This window comes from Sander lucioperca, chromosome 14 (genome assembly GCF_008315115.2).
Source record: "Sander lucioperca isolate FBNREF2018 chromosome 14, SLUC_FBN_1.2, whole genome shotgun sequence".
Classification (NCBI taxonomy): domain Eukaryota; kingdom Metazoa; phylum Chordata; class Actinopteri; order Perciformes; family Percidae; genus Sander; species Sander lucioperca.
The window spans coordinates 27,905,524-27,927,629 of NC_050186.1; the positions used below are offsets into that span (position 1 = coordinate 27,905,524).

The window sequence follows — 22,106 nt, forward strand, 5'->3', positions numbered from 1 at the left end:
TTTTTTTCCTTCCCTCCTCATTTGTTTTGTTCTATTTTCTGTTTTTCCCTTCTTTCTTTTGTCTTTCCTTCCTTCCTTTCCCACATTCTTTCTTTATCTTACCTTATCTCTTTATATTTTTGCAATAACTCCCTTTCTCTCTCTCTCTCTCTCTCTCTCACACACACACACACACACACACACACACACACACACACACACACACACACTCAGCACGACTGCACTTTGTTCTCTTCATACAGCCACTTATCGTGAGCCTTTGATTTGAGTCCTTTTATGTTGCAGGTCTGAATTTACAAACAATAAAGTTATCGACAAGATTGAAGAGTTGAGAGCAGGCAGCTACACACACACACACACACACACACACACACATACTTAGGAACATAAACACCCTTTCACACAGCAAGTAAGTGAGACAGGTGAGCTCAGTATACTTTTCCATCCGCAGATTTTAACATGTCATATCCCTCTCTCTCTCTCTCTCTCTCTCTCTCTCTCTCTCTCTCTCCCTTGTTTCCTGTCTGCCTCTATCAGAGAGAATGGACCACTGGACTGCTGATTGCAGTCACCAGGGCTAACGTAGCTGTTGATGGTCTGCTAGTCTGGATAATCTGAAGTGCATTTCCAGGACGAAGCCTGACATCCGGTTGTCAGGCTCCTTCCTCTCTCTGTGTGCTGTTCTAAAAATCCTTTGGCTACGGGAAATGGGAAACAAACTTTAAGCTAGCACTTCAATTTGGATAATGCATCAAGGCAGGTCTGCTTGGTTCTTTCGGGAATTGATTTTACAGATTTCCGAAAGAATATGTTCACAGCATTTATTATCTAACTGGGACGTTTTGGGACCGATTGGTGGAGATTGCTTCGGACCAAATACACACGGCGATACACTGGTAAGAGCCAATGAGGTTTAACCATGTATCCAGCTTATGGAAATAGCTGACGTTACTGTATTGTGTGAACAGTTAACTTCATTTAATACTGTATTTGCCGTTTTGTTTTGCGAGGAGCCAACGTCGCTGCGTCCGGAGCTTAGCGCCGCCCAAGACGATTGTGATTGGTTTAAAGAAATGTAAACAACCCAGAGAGTTTTTTTCTCCTATCCCAGAATGTATGTATGGTATAGCCAGACCTTACTTCAAAGCGCTGTGGAGACAAAGGTCTGGCAATGCGAGACTAATGGTCAGCAAATACGTCCAAATTGCTGCATTGCTGACTTTTACCTGAAGGTAATGTAATGAGTAATATATTTAATTACTTTAGCTTTTGAGTAATCAGTAACATAGCTGTAATTGATTACATTCTTCAAGTAACTTCCCCAATGATTGATGTGACAATGCCATAAGTATGGATGGATGTATTGATAGATAGATAGATAGATAGATAGATAGATAGATAGATAGATAGATAATAAGGCTGACAGACTAAAGGAATAAGATTGAGAGAAGAAAGAAAAATAGATTCTCTTCATTCTCTCTCCTGTGTAATCAGGGTAAAAAACCTGATGTGGCCTCAATTCTGACGGAGGAAATCAAACGCTAATTTGCCTCCAAAAAACAAACTGAGAAAGAGACACACACACACACACACACACACACACACACACACACACACACACACACACACACACACACACACACAGTACGAAAGTGTTTGGAGAGGGTGTGTAAGTGTGTCTGTGATGTGAGTGTCTGAAGAAGCGAGCATGTGTGTGTGTGTGTGTGTGTGTGTGTTTGTGTGTGTGTGTGTCTGGCATCCATCAGAACCACAGCTTGCCGAAAAAACAGTAAGCACAGTGCAGAGAGAGAGAGAGAGAGAGAGAGAGAGAGAGAGAGAGAGAGAGAGAGAGAGAGAGAGAGAGAGGGGCAAACGAACGAGTGCTGCTGCGCGCTAATTATGTATGCATGATTCAATCTGCAACTCAATAATATGCAAATATATTCATATGTTAGTTTCTTAATTAAAAATGCAAAGCAGCCCTTATGGTGATTTTTCTGTGATTTTCTTTTCAGCCTAACAAACGGAACATTTTGAGAAATTCAACAAATTGGAGGGAAGCGTTACGGTGGGGTTTAACAAAACAAACTTCCTATTTCAACTTCTTGTAGCTTGAAAATAAAGGAGGAGCTGGAGGGGGTGTAACTTGTTGAATGAAAGCAAACTTTGTCATACCACCTTAAGCATACTTTAAAGACAATTCTGCTTCAATAGACGTTTGAGAAGTTACTTTTAAGTGTAGGCAAGTCATGTGACATGGGAGTTACTGTAATTGCCAGTTTCCAACTTGTAAATAGCGTTCACGTCAACATCATAATTACGAGTCATAATTGCGACCCGTAAACTCAGATTTCTCTGCCAGCTCTTACATTCCAGCCAAGTGTTAAATATTACACACATTCTTGTAGAGCCAAACAACCATGGATCTCAGCCAAAATCTGTCTGTCAAGGTAATTAAATGTTGATTTAATGGATATTAACATATACATATGCATATACATATATACATATACACCAGTCTGACTGTCACCAGTACCAAGCTCAATCTTTTAAGATTGATCATTAGTTTGGGGAGTCTGCTCTGTATTTTCTACTGCACAAGAGATCAACGGGCAAAGTTCAAAGACTCTGTTCACAACTGGATAGTCTTTCAACCAATCAGACCACCGATCCGGGTGACGTACTTTCCATGAGCGTGACCAACGGTGACAAGACCGCAACAACGGGGTTTAAGCTGAGCTCCATTCTTTTGGCCACCAGCGGGGCTAGCTGGTAAATTAGGCTTTTACCAAAGCCGGTTGGTAGTAAGGCAAACACATCCTTCTTTTGTAGGAATTGTTCCAGGGGCAAGTTGCTGTTCCGTTTTCAGAGAAAACTTGCCTTTGAAAGCTTTTAAAAGAGCAGTGACAGCGGCATCAACGGGTTGCTGCGCTTCGGTGGCCGCCATGTTGAATGTAAACAAAAAGCTGCTTGCCGTCGCTTCTCTATCGTCGTCGTGTTAAACCCACCAGGTGGATAAGCCAGTTTGTGATTAGTCCCCGCAGATTTGTAACGGAAGCAGGACAGAAAAATGTACATGTTTCCAGCCTGAGCTGCAGGGCGAAATCAAATCGCGGGCAGATCGGTCTGTGACTTTGTCACGTCGATAACAAAAAAAGTCACCAGTGACTTTTGGTTTCACACGGGACTAGGGTTGGGTATCACTTGGATTTTTTCCGATACCGTTGCTTAAATGGTGCTGGTGCCTGAACCGATACTTTTATATATATTTAAAAAAAAAAAAAAAAAATATATATATATATATATATATATATATATATAAATTTCTTTTAAAGGAGCACAAAATGACAGTCAGCGACATGTAAGAATGGCTTGTTTATTGCTAAGGCCATATGGTCAAAATTAAATGATGTATTAAAAATGTAATAACAATAACTGATAACAATAACTTATTTTGCCAGTAAATTGCTGGTAAACGACAAAAACAACCACTAGGTGGGAAAAGGGTATTTTACAATAACTATGAATGCACCACGAGGATGGCGAGGAGAGTTTCAAGTAAACGTACCGTCTGTGTTGTTTTTCCGACAACGGCAGTTGCGGACTGTTTAAGTTTTACATTTAAGTCTGGCTCACATCCTCCATCATCACCACTTGGCAAAACAAATGCTGGATCGTAGGCGTCATTTACAGGGGGGACAAACCCCCCCAATAATCAAAACTGGCCAGTGCAACCCACCCCAAAAACTTATTAGAATTTCCTTTACATAAATAAAGACATTTGCACCATGAATTGATGCAGGAAAGGCTCAGGTTCAAAATTACAATTTTGCTCAAAAGTGGATACCTCAACCCTGCCAATGTTAATCCCAAAGTTACGCCCTTGGCTGGGATACTTGTCTATCACTACTTTTCAAAGTCCTGGATAAAATGGAAGGAGCAAGAAAACTTTGGGGTATTTGGATAGTTCTTGGCTAAATGTTCCAGCATCCAGTTCAGACAGTGGAGATCAGCTGAGTCAACTCATTTTGGAGAATTGCAGCATGTTTACCAGTCCAACAGTAAAACCTGACTTCAGTTTTTTTGGCCTGACTTGGTGTTAAACCTGCTGTCTTCCTGCTGAGTGCAGAGTGCAACCTGCTGCTGAAAGAAAGGCTCGCTCAGTGCTTTGTGTTCAGGTATACTTTACACAGAGCGTGCACAGAATGAAAACAATGATTAAAGATGAAGCTTATCCACATCACCAGCAGGCATTACAGTCACACGACAGGGTGTGTGTGTGTGTGTGTGTTGTGTGTGTGTTAAAAGCTGATATTGAGATCGCTAAGCGATGGCTTTGTTGAAACCAACACTCTTATTCAAAGAAGGTTTTACATCTTTCTTCCTTTCATGTTGCGTCTTCTGACTCAAGTTTAATTTTGGCAATCTACTTTTTGCTTTTTTGTTTTACAACTTTCAACTGATTTTTCTACACATTTTTACAAATATTCCTCTTTTGTCTTTTAATCTCTTGTACTTATTTCTCTTCCTTCCTTTCTTCCTCAGCAAGTTCCAAAAGTGAATTTGCATTTCTCATCTCTGGTTTAACTCTCATTTTGTGGAGGTTGTTTTGAGTTTTCTACACCAAACATATGCATCAGATCAGGATATATGGATAAACCCAACCCACAACCTCTCGAAGCTTCCTTAACTTTGTGAAGACTTTTAAAATAGTTGTTAAAGCTTTCAAAAAAAGATTCAGCAACGGCATAAGTTCTGATAAATATCTCTCACATTCCGTTTTTCTGTGATCACCATTAGTTTTTCCATGACATAACTTGTCATGTTAAAATCACATGGCATGTTAACTGTCAGCAGGCACCGCTCTCCAAACACTACTTGGTCTGACATCTGACAATTATCAATCAACTGCAGAAACAACAACGAAACAAAAGCTTTGCATTCACGAGCATTGCTGTCAGAAACTCAAAACCAGTAGAGAAACGTAAAGGAAGCATGGTTGCTAGAAAAATGATGAATGTGTTCGTTCACCCTGACGTGTTGGATCAGCGTTCGAAAAGCTACGAAAAGATACGCACTGTAATTCGTATGATTTCCATATTTTCTTTTGGCGTTGTGCACCACATTGACTGCTGGCTGCGTAGGGAGGAGGTCGGGGTGATGGACTTTCACCCAGGAAATGCGTGTTCCTTGGGAGTCTTTAATACAAACCACAATCTTTTCCTATACTTAACTAGTCGTTTCGGTGCCTAAACCTTAACTTTTGCCACTGCATAACGTTCACTTTTTCTTGCCTAAACTTAACCGTGATCTCGCCGAAATGACCGGCAGCTCGCGGTGCTCTGTACCCGGCACACAGACACCTATTCTCGGGTAACTGAACCCCCAACAATGACCGCCAGCTAGCGGTGCTCTGTACCCGGCTCACAGTCACCTATTCTCGGGTAACTGAACCCCCAACAACGACCGCCAGCTAGCGGTGCTCTGTACCCGGCTCACAGTCACCTATTCTCGGGTAACTGAACCCCCAACAACGACCGCCAGCTAGCGGTGCTCTGTACCCGGCTCACAGTCACCTATTCGGGTACTGACCCCCAACAACGACCGCGGCTCATCCGTACCCGGCTCACAGTCCACCTATTCTCGGGTAACTGAACCCCCAACAACGACCGCCAGCTAGCGGTGCTCTGTACCCGGCTCACAGTCACCTATTCTCGGGTAACTGAACCCCCAACAACGACCGCCAGCTAGCGGTGCTCTGTACCCGGCTCAGTCACCTATTCTCGGGTAACTGAACCACCAACTATCGCTGACCTGACAGAGCATCATGCGGAGCACCATATCACATCACATCACACAACATATCTACTAATTGCTGGTGATACGACGAGCTGTGACGGAGCTCTGTAGCCAATGTCACGTGACCAGCCGGCGGTCTCCTAGTTTTCGTATGATATCATACGTTTAAGTGTGCATGACTTTTCGTCCTATATCCTACAAACCCGTTCATGAAAATGCGTTGGTTGGATGAGTTTCTTTGAACGCATCATAGAATCATTTCATTCTGGAGGAACTTCATCTTAACTGCCCACAATTATTGAGGTTTATAAGCTTGTCCATGGAATATATAATACAACTGTTGAGCCTATCTTTCATTTTTGGAACAATAGGTGGGATTTAAAGCTATACTCCAGAACATTGTTGTCTGAAAAGAGAAAAAAAAATCTTCAAACCTTGTACGCTAAAAGCATCAAAACGAGCTTCCAGAAGAAGTTGTGAAGTCCCCTTCAGTTAACTTTTTCAAGAATAGGTTGGATACATTTTGTTTGACAAAAGATGTCATGTACAATTATAAAGCTGGTTTGTAATTTATTTATGTAATTCATTCATGAAATGTAAGTCATTTTTAATCATGAAATTAATGTGATTCATGAAATTAGTGTGATTTCAAAAATGTTTATTACAATCATTTATTTTTGTTGTATTCAGTATTTAAGTCTGGAATAGAGGATTTTATATTCTGTACCAGGATTTTTTTAATATACATTTCAATCAATTTCAATCAATTTCAATAATTTCGGGATCATACGTTTCTGTACCGCTCATACGAGAGCTGTAACAGCTTATAAGCAAAAAAATAATAATAATGAAGAATAAAAGAAAAGATGAATATTAAAAATGATTTCACTCCCTAAATGAAACTATAGGGTAAAAAAAGACACATTTTGTGCAGCCGAGGACAACTGAGAAATATCATCAACAACTTAAAGCAGTTTTTCACCACAAGTAGCCTACAGGCCTATTTGTGTGTGTGTGTGTGTGTGCGCGTGTGCATATGTCTCTGTCTGTGTGTCGGTGTTTGTATGTGTGTGTGTGTATGTGTGCGCGTGGGGGGAGCAAGAGTGTATCAGTGTGTGTGTGTGTGATAACATGTGATATTCATCGTAGCCTTGGAGCAAATCAGAGTGCCGCTTTCTGCTGCCTGTTACTGCAGCCAAATGTTTGGGCTCAGGAATGTACCAGGGAGCACATCTGCAGCAGGCATTCATATGTGTGTGTGTGTGTGTGTGTGTGTGTGTGTGTGTGTGTGTGTGTGTGTGTGAAAGAGAGGTCTTTGTAGGAGCCAAATGTCCTCACAAGGACAGAAAGGCAGCGAACATCTTCAGGCTGAGGTCATTTCATTGACAAGAAACCTTAAAAGCACTGAGGCAGTTGTGGAAGAAAATCTTTTTCTAAAGTTAAGTTTAGATGGCGGTTTCCACAACTAACTGACCAACTGGGGAGCAAATTCCCAAAACTCCTGCCTCATTAGCTCTGACAGCTAACAGGGTAAGCAGTAAGCAATCGGTGCACCATGATAAGCCAACAGAGAGCTAGCATAACATTAGCGGGGTTAAGACATTGGTGTATTATATCAACTGGATATCGGATCTCAAAATTCAGTTCAATGGAGTTGCTCCCCTGGCGCATCAAAAAATTCCAAAAAGCTCCTGGGTTTACTTCCGTGATATGCGGCCCACTGAATATACGCAGTAGTGTTTCTACCGCATCATTGTTATCTACCAATCTGCTCATTATTACGGACTGGACGTTGTGACGATATGCAATCCAACATCTGGTACAATGCTAGCATAACATCTGTGGGGCTAAGATAACCGCAGTTCAATATAACTTATGAGGGCAAACAGAGAAAGCATAGCATTAGCAAAGCAATACTTTATCCAGCAGGTCACAAAGCTAACACAATGTTAGCAGAGCTAAGCTACCACAGTCCAACATCAGCTAAATAGCTATTACACTACTATCACTGTCTGCGTTAAGACACAATTAGTGCTTGCCCTATCAGACTTTCAGTACAAATGTGAGACTAGTGGAATACATGTAGGCTAAATGGAAATCATTAAGAAAACCCCAAGTTAGTCGAAACTGAATTCTTACATAATACATTTTACTTTTTGTGCTGAGGTTTGTTTGTTTGCATTTGAATATGTACTTTTGGAAGAAATGTAAGTCAGCTGAACATCCTAAACAAATACATTAATATAACAAATTTGTGTGGCTGTGTGCTTCTCTGTATACCCACAGTAAGTAGGTTACATTTGTGTTAATATCGTGTAGGCCTTTTTTATGTAGTGTGTAGTGTTTTTTGTGTCAAACAAAAGTTCTCTGTGGGTAAAAAAGAGACACAAACAACACGTGCAAACGCATGCATGTACACACTCATAGGCTACACACAAATGGGTGCCTTGTGATTCAATTAGTCAGTTTGCCATCTGACTCAAAATGACGGTCCAGTGCATGATTGGGACATTTTGGGGCAAGGAGCCAAGCAAATACCTTATAGACGCAGATGCATGAAACACACAGAGATCTTTTGGATTGTTTCATTAAGTGTGTTACAAGCAGTTCACAATCAGGACTTGACAGGCAAATATTTTTACGGCATTGCAGTAGAGTCGTCAAGTGCAGTGAGTCATCGAAGCATCCACACGACATAGCTGAACACACAGCTGTCTGTGTGTGTGTGTGTGTGTGTGTGTGTGTGTGTGCGTGTGTCAAACTGCACTATTTAGCTCATATCAATAAACTCTATCTTACGAACTGCAATTTTTGGTTGCCATAGTCATCTGCTGGCTTAAATATGTAAGAAGAATTCATTTAAAGAAGTTCAAATGGGAGTTTTACAGGGAGGACTTAAATCAGCTGGTGTGTATTAAAGTGTCTTTTTTGGAATAAGGATAAAACGTCAGATGAGGTCTAAACCCTGAAGAGTTGATCTATAATCACTTTTATTTAGGATAAGCCTAAACCCAAATGTTTGTCTGTGTGTGTATGTATGTGTGTGTGTGTGTGTGTGTGTGTGGCAGTTAAACCATGACGTCATCCCTGGCTAAAGTAGCTCTCTGGGTTAGTATAAACACCGAAGCTGCTGCAGGACAATGGCACCATTCTAAACCTCAAGTCACTGAGTTCATTAACGTTTCATATCCGAACACCTCAGAGTGAATTGTGACTCTCATATGAGCTCTTACCAATGTAAATGTAGCTGTTTAAATCCTCCTCCATGTGTTGGCAATCAGTTTAACCCACGGTTACCGCTCGGTTTGCGTCACCTGTCACCTCGTTAGTACTGTTGCTATGGTGACCTACAGTTTAGGGAGCACTGATTGAGAACAAACCGTTGCTACAAGGAGAGAAAACTTATAATGGTCCTCTGCAACTATAAGTCTATGTCAGCCCAGTCTCATGGCAGCTCGTAAAATGGTCACGTTATTGAATCTATTGATTCGTGTACTGAACACGTTAATGTCGTTATTTTCGTGTGTTGAACACAAATTGTAAAGTAATGTATTTCAATGGGAAGCATATTTCGTGATCACAGAATGATTATGGTAGCGAGTAGTATTGATAAGGCGAAAATCCGCACAGGGAGGTTGGTCGGGGTGGTGGATGGGTCAAAACACAAGACTGGGGGATTGCGTCTCCTGCATGTTATAGTTCCTTTTCCCGTTCTTCTTTTCCTAACCACAACCGTCCCGTTGTGGCAGGCGTGTGGCGTTTCATGTCCCCGTTGTTGCGTGCCACAGAGACCGCTGGACCGTGTCCCTGCGCCCAGGGATCGCGTCCCGCGTGTGGCGGTCCGTCCCGTTGTTGTTGCCGGCGCGTGGCGTTTTATTTCCCCGTTGTTGTCGCCGGCGTGTGGCGTTTCATTTCCCCGTTGTTGTCGCCGGCGTGTGGCGTTTCATTTCCCCGTTGTTGCGTCCCCCAGAGCAGCCCAGTATCATGGCAGTTCGTGAAATGGTCACGTTCGAAAATCGTGACCTGTACGCGAAGTAAACGAGAAAATCGTGACCTGTACACAAATCAAAAAATCAAAATAACGTGACCATTTCACGAACCAGCGTGAGAGTTGTCTATGTGCAGTACTTTACCACTCATTACAAGTTACAATCCATTCTTAAAACATAAACCGTGAGAGTGCTTTTAAATTTTTGTACCCTCATCTTGGTGTGAGCTACAGAGTCACCTTAACCCTTGTGTTGTCTTTGGTCAAATTTGAGCCATTTTCTAAATGTCTATATAAGAAATACGGGTTTCTTTTTAACTTCCTAATTTTAATTAACCAAAAATAACATGGATGATTCCATACAACACGCTTTGCAAGAACAACAAAAGAGCGGATCTCTAATTTCATTGAATTTGGGGTGTTTTGCTACATTTCTTTAGCATTTGAAAAAGAAATTGAAACGTTTCGAAACAGTATCCCGACTGAACGTTGACATATAGCAGTCTGTGATTATCCTTCCTTTAATATTAGTCTAAATAATTCATAATTTCTGCTTTTTTTAACTCAAGGATTAGGTACAATTTCCTATAAATTAGGTTTATTGACCGTGAATTCCAAAAATAAGTGTAAAACTAGTAGTAAGTTGGTGTTAGTGGTGTTTATACATGGTAGTGAAAAAAAGTGTAAAACGGCAACAAAACAAAGAGCCAAAAACATTGAAAAAAGCACCAAAACGTCAGAAGAAGTGTGGATTTTTTTGTTTTGGCCCGGGAGGACGACAAGTGCATGGTCCAATGGAAGACAACACAAGGGTTAAATTACTTTTACTAGCATGGAACTAGCATGGTTTTAAAAAAAACAGGATTATGGACTATTTGACCATACATACCATGTCCTGTTAGTGAACACTGATTAGTCATCGTTTGATGTAATATGCTGTTTTGTTTTGCAGTTTGTCAGTGTATACCTGGGGAAATAAAGGTTTACAAGAAAAAAAAAAATAATAATAATCAAAACAGGGCCGTGGACATTTTTTTCCATGCATGTCAGAACTGAATTTGAATGCTCTCTCTCTCTCTCTCTCTCTCTCTCTCTCTCTCTCTCTCTCTCACCCCTCCCTCCCTGTAGCCTCTTCTTTCTCATTTCATCTTCTGCCAAGGCCCGGTACAACACCGCTAATTTAAGCAGCATGCTAACACACGGACACACACTTCATTTTCAGGACACTTCACACACAAGGAGGTGAGGCCGTTGTGTGTTTTCATGTTTTTCTAATTGTGTGGACACGGCGATGTCACTGCGTAGATGTATTTTTAAAAGGTTTTTTTTTTTTGCAGACTCTCAAGTGGAGACACATGCTCTGTTATTTTTTAAATCAACAAATCGGCTGATTTTGATTTGATTTGAAACAAAATGAATGACTTTCAGTTTGGGAATTTTTGACTCCACGATAATGGAACATAATGAGTTTTTGTGTTGCTGGGAATCTGCAAGTTCTCATGGTTAACATGACAACCTTCATCAGCAAACACACAAACAAACACACACGGTGTTTGGTGTTTTAAGCCCCCAACGTCGTCTTCCAGGCAGTGCTGCCACATGGTTAGGGTTAGGTGCCTTGAAGTCTACGGTCGCAGCGCTGCCTTGAAGTCGACGTTGGGGGCTTAAAACACCATTGAGCCATACACACAGACTCTGTTATGAAATGTTAAATAAAATACCAAATGCCAGCGTAATAACACAGAGCAAGACAGCAAGTTCTGAAATTCGATTTTTATTATGTAGTTATATAACTTTTTGGGGGGTTCAGTGTCTTCAGTGGGCAGGGAAACAGTTAACAGACAGCAGTAGCTGACTGGCAGGGTCTGTGGCTCCTCTGTGGTACCTGGGGCCGCCTGAAGGGGCCAGTATGGCTCACCAAACCCCACCACCACCACCACCACTACACCACCCCCTATCCCTCCTCCACCCCGCGGCCCACCGGGGACCGCCGGCTCTCCTACTGTGCCTTCTGCAAGACCTGGCTTAATTTAATTAACGCTGTCGACTTTAAACAAAACCACATCTGAGCCGAGGAGAGCGGGGGGGGGGGAGAGAGATAGGGAGAGAGAGAGAGAGAGGGGGGGGGAGAGAGAGAGAGAGAGAGAGAGAGAGGGGAGATAGGGAGAGAGATAGGGAGAGAGAGGGGGGAGAGAGAGAGGGGGGAGAGAGCGAGGGAGAGAGAGGGGGAGAGAGAGAGAGAAAGAGGGAGAGAGAGGGGGGAAGAGAGAGAGAGAGAGAGAGAGAGAGAGAGAGAGGGGGAGGGAGAGAGAGGGGGGAAGAGACGAGGGAAAGAGGGGGGAAGAGAGAGAGAGAGAGATAAAGAGAGAGAGAGAGAGAGAGAGAGAGAGAGAGAGAGAGAGAGAGAGGGAGAGAGAGAGAGAGAGAGAGCAGGAAATAGCCAGAGATGGGAGCGGATCTCTCCGGTCAGATCGCTGACAGGATTTAATGGGTTCAGGGATTGAAAATGCTTTTCGGGTCTGGTTTAAAAAAAAGAAGAAAAAAAAGACTTCCCAGGATTACTTCTTTAAATAACTAATAGCAAAGGAAATGAAGGCTGGTGCTGGTAGGGAGCTGTCTGGATCCTCTAGATTCAAACTCAACTACTAAATGACGAGCCACAGGTTAAAAGGTGATTTTATGGCTGTTTGGCACTTTGTAAATTAAGTTTGTCATTACTTTATAGTCTTTGGTTTAACAAGTTGATAACAGATACTTTAAAACAATGCTTTCTCTGTGTTTAGAGATGATAAATGTAAAAATCATGTTCAACTTAATTAATAAGGACTGTTGTACATTTTGTGTTTTGTTAAGTTATGTTACTGAAGCAGCATTTAAGCCATTCTAAATCAGTTAAATATAATAAATGAGAAACTTCTGTCGGATAAATGTAACAATTATTGATAGATTTTAAAGCAAAGTGGGGGAACTTAAGAACTTATTTGACTAAGACACTTGTACACTCTACATTCTCCCCATTTCACAGATTCGGAGGGGCAAAGGACAGTTATATCGATGTCTGCAATTTTTGGAAATTAAGTCACATAATTATTCTGGACAAAATTGGGGTTGGATTGTAGCATTTCACAAACCAGATCCGCAAAAATGTAGTGTTGAGTAATATTTTATCAACTTTTCTCTTAATAAAAATAAACAAAATACCAATTTTAGAGAAGAGCTTTGATGTATTGAATTATTCACAACAAACACTTTATGTATCTCATGTCAAATGTTCAAGTTTAGACTCAGAGTAATGTAAAAGTACATTACAATTTTGGGAAATATATATCATATAATTGGTGTTAATATTAGAATTTGATAAGGAAAAAATGTTTTTGTATTTTTCTGGGTTAAGAATTATCAGATTCAGTTCATATTCAATCAAATCAACTTCCCGTCTACTATATATATATATATATATATATATATATATGTGTGTGTGTGTGTGTGTGTGGGTGCGTGTGTGTGTATGTGTGTCAAACTGCACTATTTAGCTCATATCAATAAACTGTCTTACGAACCATATATAATACAAACTGTGAAACACAAGATGATGCTGACAATATTACAACATGTTACACATCTGCCAGCCTTTAGAGAATGACCCTTCATTTAATCCAATGGAGCAAACATTAACAAGTTATGTCACTGTCGGGTGAAAACCCTGTATGTCCAAAACTGTTGGTTTTTATAAAAATTAATAAAAGGCTCATCTGAAAACATTCATTGAGCTATTTACCTCAGACAAAGTCAGACGAAGTCAGACAAAATCACCCTCGCCACTCTTTTAATATTTATAAAAACCCACAAAGGTAAAGGGTGACCAACAGCACTGATTTATGAAAACATAAATAAATAAAAAAAAGACTAAATATGGGAAAATTTAAGAGGTTTCTGCCCGACAGCGACGGTTCACTTCATTAAAGTTGGACATATTAAAATATGTAAAATAAAAAGGTTTTCTTCATCTGTCTAAAGTGTGTCATGGAATTATTTCACATATGATCATCTTCACATGTTAACCCTCCCTAGGTACAATCACAAGCCAGATTAATGGCTCGACCCAGAGTCACTGTGAAAGTGTGTGTGTCTGTGTGTGTGTGTGTGTGTGTGTGTGTGTGTGTGTGTGTGTGTGTGTAAAATTGGGAGAAAAAAACATTAAACACCCTCATGCAGACACATCATTTTATTTCTATTTCCTTTAATGGCTTATTTTCACGGTTTCATTATCGGCATTTTTGGGAATAATCTTGATATACAGAATATATATATTTGTGTGTTTGGTTGTTTATTCAGTCAGCATTAGCAAAGCTCTGAGGGCGAGCTGGAGACTCTATCAGCCTGAACAACAAATTAACTAAAACAAACATATCTAACGGGGGAAAAAAAATGCTGTTATCCTCCCTACACCAGCAAAGAAAAACAACAGCGAGACGGCACTCCGCAACCTGCTAATGTTAGCAACTGATGCCTAATTTCCTTTTGATTACAAAGACATCCCACGCTCTCCTCTCATGTGACGTTTAATTGTTTCTCAAAGTAAATCATCAACTCAGCAAACTAAATTTGACAAACAATAACAAAGTTGCAGCGCAGGGAGACAGGAAGGAAGGGGGAGAAAAAAAAGAAATGAATTAATTAAAAAAAAAAGACCCATCGCCTGCAGTGGATGTGAAACAAAGATGAAAGAAAACAGACAAGACTTTTTTGCCTTAAATGAAGTGTGTTCACAAGCAGGAGCATATGGGAGGGCAACAACACAACAACAACGAAAACAACTTTAAACAGGCTAAAATGGCACTTGAATTATTTCTAAATTCATCAGAAAGAGTGGAAATGCAAAAAAACAAACAAATCAGTGTCCATGTTCCTTATGTTAGTCAGTCAGCACTGAAAGAAAACAAAAAGTTTCAATCGAAAAATGTAATGGTAATCGTGATCTTAAAATCAAAAGCCAAGTCGAAACATGGATTTGGAGAATTGTGACACCCTTAGAAAGTGCCGCTACAGTGTCGTTACAGTCATTCCCCGGCTGCAATGACGGTGCAGAGACTCTGAAAGTGCAGATGCAGAAGACCCAGAAACACTGACCAATCAGGGCAGATTGGGCTTTTTCAGGAGGGGGGCTTAAAGAGACAGGCGCTAAAACGGAGCGTTTCAGACAGAGGGTGAATACAGGCACATTCAGACAGACAGTATTAGAAAAAGAATGTGTTTTTTTAACATTAAAGCATGAAGAGAACCAAACCACAAGTATGGACCCAAAAAGGGGCATTATATGGGACCTTTAATGTTAACAAAGTCTACAAATGTAAGACAAAAATGTCCCCTTAAAGCAATACTATGTAACTTTTAGCGCAAGCTATAGTTCCAATGAGACAACCTGTAGGGGGACCAAAGCGGGAAAAGTTACATAGTGTTGCTTTAAGATCGAAAAAAGTCTTCAGAGAAAGCAAACAGAGGATAAAAAGCATTTCTGTTGTTCAGGAGGCTGTCAAATACCACTGGAAACAAGCTAAGAGACTGAAATGACACTTAAATTCTCACTGAATTCAGCAGAAATAGTGTAACCTAAAATATTGCTACTTTAGGTTACACTATTTCTGCTCAGTATTAGAGATCTTAAAACATCAACAACAACAAAGATGAAAATGTCACTAAACAGTGAGCCACCAACTACCAATAAACTCAAATTTAAAACATAAATTTAGCTCTTTTTTTTGCCACTAACCTCATCGGATGCATCAGCAGTGTGTCGGATGCATTGGCAGCTGTTTCTGTCCCCTAGTGGCCAGGATTTAAATACTGCAGCTTTAACACCAGTAAGGTGTCACTAAAGAGATCACACAAAGCCAGCAGAGGAAAAAGTATTCAGTTAATTTTCTTAAAGGTGCTGTAGGATTGCGAAGATCCAGGACTTAGCCAAAAAATTTGAACATCAACAACTTCTCAGTCCCTCCCCCCTTTCCGCTAAAGCCCAAAACAGTCTCCTAAGCCCCTCCCCCCACAAGAGAGAATGAATGTGTGTGCATGAACAGTGACTGACACGCAGTTAGACACCGCCCCTGGCCCTGATTGGAGCATCTGAACAGGGAGCTGTGGATTTTTGCAAATCACACTACAGGCTGTAGGTGGTGCCAGAGGAGCCGGATTTCTTTTTTAAATTACCAGCTTCATGTAGTTCTACTGGAACATAGGGTCAGTTTCAGCAAATATGACAGAAAGTTAGTTTTACCTACTGCACCTTTAAGTGAAAGTGCTAAAACCACATCGTAAACATACTCTGTTACAAATAAAAGTCCTGCATTGAAAATGTTACTTAAGTAAAAGTATGTAAGTATCATCAGGAAAATGTACTTAAAAGTATTAAAAGTAAAAACCCTCACATTTTAGAAACTGGAAACGATCCAAACAGTTGTGTGTTTAATGGTCAAATCATTTCAGCTGGACTTGTAGGCCGTTATATTGTTGGGTAGCTTATTTTATAATAAAACTGCATGTGTTTTGTGTGTAAATTTGTAAAGTAACTAGTAACTAAAGCTGTCAGATTAATGTAGTGGAGTAAAAAGCACAATATTTCTCTCTGAAATGTAGCGGAGTAGAAGTAGAAAATGGCATGAAAAGAAAAGACCCAAGCAAAGTACAAGTACCTCAAATTTGTACTTAAGTACAGTACTTGAGTAAATTTACATAGTTACATTCCACCACTGCACAAAGCACATGTAATGAAATGAAAGCACTAACACACTGAGGTAGGAGGCTAAACTGTCCTAAATCCAAACACTACACCTATCACCCGTCATGATTAGGAAGAAAATAAGAAAACTGTTTTCATGCATTAAGTGGTTCTGGGTTTAAATGATCCGACCTTTGATAGTGAAGACATTTTAGAAAGCGAGGACATTTTGTCTGGTCCTTACTCCTGTAAAGGGTTGTTTGAGGTGTAAGACTTGCTTTTAGGATTAAGGTTAAAATCAGCGTCAACATTACCCCACGCAGAGAACAACATAACGACGAAGTGACGTGACTGCCCGAACATTAAAATATTGTTGAACCAATATAGATTTTTATCAGTTGATCTTAACTGAACCACACTCTATTATACAGGAATTTGTGAAGAAAAACGCCATGCCTTTTCCAAAACTTTCTGTATGTATTTATTTATTTTTCCAAAACCTCTCCAGGCCTGGAAATTGCTATTTTCAAATTCCTTGACTTTTCCAGGTTTTTCCTGACCGTACGAACCCTGCTAGTAGCTGGATTAAACACGGTTCAAATACTGACAGCTAACGTTAAACGGTGTAAAGTGTGACTGTATTTCCCTGAAGAGGATTGCAACAGCGGGACTTCCAACAGTCTGCAACCGCCGTTGTCGGAAAAACAACACGGACGGTGCGTTCACTGAAACTGGTTGCCTCGTGGTGCATTCAAAGTTATTGTAAATTACCCTTTTCCCATCTAGTGTTTGTTTTTGTTGTTCAACAGCATTTTACTGGTAAAATAAGTTCCTGTTATAAGTTATTGTTATTACATTTTTAATAAATCTTTTAATTTTGACCATATGGCCTTAGCAATAAACAAGCTGTTCTTTAATGTTGCCGACTGTCATTTTGTGTTCTTATTTTTTTTTTAAATCGGTTCAGGCACCGTTTAGGCACCGGCACTGTTTCAAAAGTATGGCTTTAGCACCGGTATCGGAAGAAATCCAAACGATACCCAACCCTACGCACGACACACACTTTCTGTCGGCATAACTCAATTGGAGCAGAAGCTGAAACGAACGGCAGCTCACAGTGCTCTGTACCCGGCTCCCAGTAACCTTTGGTCGGCTAACTTTAACTATGAAGGCCGCTAAACTTTACTGTTGTTGCGGCTGTAAGCCGTCCAACAAAGTGCTCCCGCGAGGGACTAAACACTGAGAGATGCATAAACACACTGTGATGCGCTCGAGACTGTATTGCAATGATTTATTCCTCCACACGTAAAATTAGGGCTGAACGATTAATTGCATTTGCGATAATATCGCGATATGTTAAAACGCGATTTCCTAATCGCAAAGGCTGCGATTTGGTCACATGACTCGCGAGAGCAAATCAGTCTGCACTCTGCAGAGAAAGCATCAACTAGCACGCTAACGCTACACTGTACCTTGAGCTGATTTCTGTCATTCAAACAACTCTGAGTTGTAGTTTAAAACGTTTACAGCCATTTTAATAAAATGAAGGGTTTTATTCTGGTTCGAGTCCATACGTGCAGTTAATGGATACAGGAACGCAGAACTGAAGGCTCGGTTGGCAACTAGCTCTGATTAGCTGTTAGCTCCGGTTAGCGGTTAGCGCCGTTATAAAGATATGGAGTGGAGGAGCTGCCACTGAGAGGGGTAACAACCAGACTCTGATAAATGACGTTCGGGGAGCTTTCACAGCAGCGGGGCCGCGGTGTTTCAACGGTTTTATTAGTACAGTTAATCCCATGGCAAGAACACCAGCAACTAGCTAACGCAACGATAGCCTCTCTGAACAAGTGCACACGGCAGCACGCAACTTCACGAGGGGGAGGGGCTGGAGGCAGCCCCTCTCTGTGCACTGTAAAAAATTACACTGTTGTGTGTGTGTGTGTATATACTATATTTTTACTTTTTTAACTGTCTAGTGTGTAATTGTGTGTTGTTCATACTATAAAATGATTTATTGTTTGTCTTTGTTGAATAATACAGAAGACAAAGCTTAAAAAAAAAATCGAATCGCAATCGCAATATTTGGGAAAAAAATCGCAATTAGATTATTTTCAAAAATCGTTCAGCCCTACGTAAAATACAACTAGCACAGCAGTTACCAAATGTAAAGTTACTTTGTGAGTCGAAATAAGTGCGTCAGTGCGGCGTTCAACAGAAAGTGTTCTCTCCCAGGCTCACCCTCCTCTCTGTCAAAGCCCAAAAATCCCAGGTGAACAGGTGAAGCAAACAAATATGTTATCACTTCCGCTCAAACCACGATGAAAACGCCCACCGCCTACAATATAAATGCACAATATAATAATCAATAAATAATATAAATGAGAGCATAAACAACATACAATATGTGGCTCCTACAACTGTCATGTGACCGGTTGTCACGTGACACGCCGGCGGTCGCCTAATTTTGTAGTATATCATACGAATGAGTGTGCAAGAGTTTTTGTGCGATTTCATACAAACCCGTTCATGAGAATGCGTCGCTGTGAGGTATTTGGCCTTCTGATGACTCTTCTGGAAATACGAGCTACTGTATGAGAGCTGCAATGATGATTGTGTAAAGCTTTTTAAGAGTTTTATTGTGGTGTTGTGCAAAACAAAACATGAATCAATCTATCTTTCTCTTGCTCGCTCCCTCGCTCGCTGAGTGGGACTACAGCTTGTGGGAGGGTGTTCTTGTGCGTACTATGAAATAGAATCCTGCCGGCGCCACAGCACAGTTCCAGTATGTTTAAACGAGAGAACATCTCCTACGTAAAAGAGAAACTTGCCCACTTGAAGTTTGTTTTTTCACCTTGGTTCTCAAGGCTTCCGTACATTCCTCTGTGTTTGTACTCAGAGCAGGTGGAGGCTGGATAGAGAGAGAGAGAGAGAGAGAGAGAGAGAGAGAGAGAGAGAGAGAGAGAGAGAGAGAGAGAGAGAGAGAGAGCATGGCTAGCAGCTAAATATTTCTTCTACTGCCACAGTATGAGGCATAATAAATAGAGAATTGTCATTATTATTCTTTTTGGTTTTTTTATATTATTGTTTCAACATACCCAGGAGGGACATGCACGGAATATGTATATGTATAATACTTGTTTTATTATACCTGATACTCATGCCATGCTAATAAATCAAATTGAAATTGAAAATTGAAAATTGAAAATTGAAATTGAGAGAGAGAGAGAGAGAGAGAGAGAGAGAGAGAGAGAAAGAGAGAGAGAGAGACACACTGTGTGTGAGTGTGTGTGTGTTAGTTTATCTCTTAAGTTACATTCATTATAAAAGCATCACAGAGCGTTAGATCATCTGTAACTCTATGACCCTAACCCTATAGATTATTGTAGACCCCAAAACAAATTTCTAAAATATAGATCTCACGCGCAATAAAACTGTCGAAAATAAACAAAAGAAATGCTAACATCAAAAAATTTATGAATTCAATTTTCTGCACTACAAAGAAGGAAAAAAGACGAGGACAAACCGCTCTGTTGGTGTTAAGAGGCGCTATTGGCAGCAGGTTTCGAGGCTAGACCATCCAGGGGAAAATAACAAAAAAAAATTTCAGGAGAGTACATTCGAATGCGGACTGATCTGATCAGCTTACAGGGTTACAGGTTTAATTTTTACAGCCATGCACACTAACAATGCATTTCATATGGGACTTGTTTCTACAGTTTTGTGTTCCAACAAGAGACAGAAAACAAAAAACCTACGTCATTGTAATATACATGCAGTGTCTTTCTATTGATCTTAAACACAGTCAGTATCAAACACCACTAAGATCATTTACTTTGAAAATCCTGCACACACACACACACACACACACACACACACACACACGTAACTTTGGGTTCAACATTGGGGGGGTTGAGATCGTGTATTAAAAAAAGCGACAAAAAGATTGAAAAAATTGTCCCAAAAAAAGGTACCAAAACGTTGAAAAAAGTGTCAAATAAATTTCAAAAGAGGCGAAACTCTGAAAAAGGCAACAAAAACGTTGAAAAAAACCTGGCAAAAATTTTGCAAAAAGCGACAAAAACATTGAAGACGCGACAAAAACCTTACAAAAGGAACACAAACTGTGAAAAAAAAGCCCAGTTCTGATTATCCCCCCCGTATATTACGAATATGCACACACACACAGACACACACAGACACACACAGACAAAGAAGGGTATGAGATAGCAGGGCCGTGTGCATTTTTAGAGAAATGTCAAAAAGACGCAGTGAAGACGTGGTGAAGGGCCTCGACTCTGAAGTGGAGGTACTGCTGCAAGAAGTTAGTGAAAAACGAGACATCACATTTAGCGTCAGCAGTGGCTACAAAGCAGCAAATAACACTGATGCATGGAATGCAATTGCCATAGACTATTACCAATCTATGGCAGGAACCAGCAACCATAGGCACGGGTGCCACCATTGGCTCAACCAATGGCACACTAGCAAGTGTGCAAGTGAGCGTGTTTTTTCGGAAATGTTCAAATCCGCTTGTCAAATGGCCTCTTTCACAGCCATTGGCGGGAGAACAGCCAGTACTGTAGTTTGATTGACTTTTTCCCCCATCCCCATTCTGCGAAGACCCGCCCTACTCTGTCTCTAATTGGCTAGTACTCATTTCCTTTTTCACAGAATGTGAAGAAAAAATAACACTGCCTGAACAGGCTCAGTAGATGATGGCAGGCTTAAGCTGATATGGCCCACTGATTATGAACATTTTAAAATGGCACTTTATATTAAAAAGGTTGCCCCTGGTCTATGGCAATGACTCATGCAGTGAACGCTGTATCCGGAGAAGGGCGCAAAACAATGACCCTGGCCCTGATATAGGCCACATTTTAAAAGGTAATGTGAACAGCCAAACAAAAAATTGGATCTGAGCAAAAAATCCGAATTAAGCATAACGTAGCCTAAGAGTGCTCTTAAGTGTGCGGAAATTCTGTTCTTACCTAAGAACAAATCCCAAATAAGAAAACATTGGTGAATGCCAGAATCTTCATGAAAACTGCATAAGTGGGGTTTAGGAACCAATTTGTTCTTAAGAACGTTTTGGTGAATGACGCTCCAATGGAACTAAACCCTAAACAGAATTATGAAAATGAAAACCTGTCAGCAATCTGAGCAGATTTTTTTCAGAATAAAAAGCCACAGCTCCAAACGAGACTGACTCACGGCACGACAGAACCGGCTATTTAAAGACATCAAACGCAAAAAAAGGAATACATTTAGAAAGAAAAAAAAGAGGTATACCTACAGAGCTCTCTGTACAGTTTCTGCTCTCTCTCTCACAACTGACACTCATGCCAACAAGCAGGCAGAGAGTCTGAGTTTACTGTATTTTTTCCTGCAGTCTAAACACCGCTCCGTTTCACAGGCAGCAGGTCCTCTCCTCGTTTCTGTTCTCTTGATGTGAACGGGAGGAAGCAGGAAGGATTAGTCACATCACGGAGGTGGGAACAGAGAGGCTTAGAGCAGAGAGATGAGACGGCTCAGAGCGCCACAGACATGAAGGCAAAGCAAGCTCCAAAACCAGAGTGTCAATACAAGACTTTACCAACCGTGTCG

General features: G+C 40.7%; 1 protein-coding gene and 1 long non-coding RNA gene across 6 annotated transcripts in view; one reads left to right on the plus strand and one right to left on the minus strand.

Annotated features, from left to right (window-relative positions):
* The window catches only part of LOC116034850 (transcription factor 4), a 321,332-nt gene that overhangs the window by 99,259 nt on the left and 199,967 nt on the right, over window positions 1–22,106 (minus strand). The window lies entirely within an intron of this gene.
* LOC116034851 lies at window positions 3,292–22,004 on the plus strand. The gene is made up of 4 exons (XR_004101219.2): window positions 3,292–3,596; window positions 12,829–12,832; window positions 16,468–16,472; window positions 21,979–22,004. It is a non-coding gene; the product is annotated as an uncharacterized LOC116034851 (long non-coding RNA).